Below are 2,721 nucleotides of genomic sequence, written 5' to 3' on the forward strand. Positions count from 1 at the left end.
ATGGCGAAACCATGTCTCTACAAAAAAATTAGCTGGGCATGATGGTGTGCATCTGTGGTCTCAGCTAGTTGGGAGGCTGAGGTGGGAGGATCACCTGTGTCCGGGAGGTGGAGGCTACAGTGAGCTGAGATCGCCACTGTACTCCAGCCAGGGCAACAGAGTGAGAACCTGTCAAAAAAGAAAAAAGAAAGAAAAAAGAGAGAGAGAATTCCAGACAGGAGTATCAGATAGTACAGACGAACGGAGGAAGGAGTGAGCTGTATATGTTCAGGGAATACAGAAGACCAGCGTGGCCACATTACTTTCATTCCTACCTTTGGGACTATCTCTTAAATCCATTACCCCCTCTTCCATTTTTCCTACCATACCGTTAATCTGGAGTCTCATCCTTCTCCCTTGGGCCACTGCAATTACCTTCAACTCATTTCAGTGCCTCCAAGCTTCTCTCCCACCCTACCCAGTTAACCCCTTGGTCACCTAAAGCTTTTAACTCTGTATAGTTTCTTTGGTGAGAATGCATTTATAATTTTACAACAGATGTCACTGGCAAAATAAGATTCATTTAATAGAGGGGAGTGTTTGCTGAAAAAGTATTGCTGGACACCAAAGAATATAGGCTTTGAATTTCATGACATGAAGTAAACAATAAAAAAAAAAAAAGAATACAGGTTTTGTAGTCAGACCTGGATTTAAGTCCCTGCTCTGACACTTGCCAGCTGTGTGACCTAAGGAAAATCATATAACGTCCCTGGGATTGTTTCTTCATCTATTAAAAAAATAGTAATAGGCCAGGCGCGGTGGCTCATGCCTGTAATCCCAGCACTTTGGGAGACTGAGGCGGGTGGATCACCTGAGGTCAGGAGTTCAAGACCAGCCTGGCCAACATGGTGAAACCCCATCGCTACTAAAAAATACAAAAATTAGCCAGTCATGGTGGCACATGCCTGTAGTCCCAGCTACTCGGGAGGCTGGGGCAGGAGAATTGCTTGAGCCCGGGAGCAGAGACTGCAGGGAGCTAACATCGTGCTACCGCAATCCTGCCTGGGAGACAGAGCGAGACTCTGTCTCAAAAAAAAAAAAAGTAATATACATTTTCGTGAGAATGAGAATAGACACACACACACACACACAGACAAAAAGAGAGAACAGAGAATATATATATGTATGTATGTGTGTATATATATCTTTATTACAATGTCTAGATCATAATAAAGGCTCAATAAATAGTAGTTTAATTTTTGTATTACTCCCACCATGCCTCTTGCAGAAGATCCAGATTCAGTGATTAAATCTACCAGCTTAAAAATCTCAGGCGTTGCTAAGAGCTATCCTAGAGTCATTTGAAAACATCCAAAATCTAAAACCTAAAAGGGATCTTGGAAGAGGAGTTTGCTATGACGCCCCCCTAGCCTAGCAGAGTCCCTTTGACAAGCCTAACTGTGGACCAGGGAGGCTCTTGGTTGATAGTGGTATCTTACATTGATATAAGCCTTTTCCAAATAACTTTTATTTATTTATTTATTTATTTTGAGTCATAGTCTTACTCTGTTGCCCAGGCTGGAGTGCAGTGGCTCACTGATAGCGGCTCACTGCAACCTTCGCATCCTGGGTTCAAGTGATTCTCCTGCCTCAGCCTCCTGAGTAGCTGGAACCACAGGTGCATGCCACCACGTCTGGCTAATTTTTGTATTTTTAGTAGAGATGAGGTTTCGCCATGTTGGCCAGGCTGTTTTTGAACTCCTGACCTCAGGTGATCTGCCTGCTTCAGCCTCCCAAAGTGCTGGGATTACAGGTGTGAGCCACCGCACTGGGCCCCAAATAACTTTTACATCTCTGATCACCTGCTCTCTAACCTCACTGAGATGCCTAAGTACTCCACCTCTCAATTCATCCAGATCAAGTAATTATCTCCCAGTTATACTAGTTTTCTCTCCCACACTCCATGAACAGCCACTCCAATGTTACTGTCTCTGAGACCCCTGCCTCCATTATCCTCTTTCTTCCTTTTGGCTCCCAAAGTCCCAGAAACTGCTAGAGGGAGAACCAAGTAGACAAATATAAATTCATGCTGTCCAATTTCAACTTGGCCCTTGCAGCTGCTCAGCAACCCTTTTATTTGTCTCATACATTCCCTGGCACTCTCCCACAGAGGCTGTTCCAGACCTTCCTCTTTCTCTTCAAACTACAAATTCCAGTCTCCCTCTTTCTACTTCCAAAAACTTAATATTAGACAGTTTCATTACCTTAACTATTCCTCCTGCAACAAATCAGTATTTTTCTCCCTCCCAGCTCAATCCTCTAGACATCCAGTTCCATTTCTGGGAAAGCAATAAATGTTATTTATCTCTTATTTATCTTTCCAGAGATATTTTATGACTCTATAAGCAAAAATATGGAAAAGAAGGAATTTGCACTGTCTGTTAAAGATAAGCAGGATTGGGCGGGTGTGGTGGCTCACACCTGTAATTCCAGCACTTTGGGAAGCCGAGATGGGAGGATCACTTGAGCTCAGGAGTTCAAGATAAGCCTGGACAACATGGCGAGACCCTGTCTCTATAAAAATTAAAAATTAGGCCGGGCGCAGTGGCTCACGCCTATAATCCCAGCACTTTTGGAGGCCCAGGCGGCGGATCGCGAGGTCAGGAGATTGAGACCATCCTGGCTAACACGGTGAAACCCTGTCTCTACTAAAAATACAAAAAAATTAGTCGGGCGTGGTGG

Source organism: Colobus angolensis, unplaced genomic scaffold (genome assembly GCF_000951035.1).
Source record: "Colobus angolensis palliatus isolate OR3802 unplaced genomic scaffold, Cang.pa_1.0 Scaffold216, whole genome shotgun sequence".
Classification (NCBI taxonomy): domain Eukaryota; kingdom Metazoa; phylum Chordata; class Mammalia; order Primates; family Cercopithecidae; genus Colobus; species Colobus angolensis.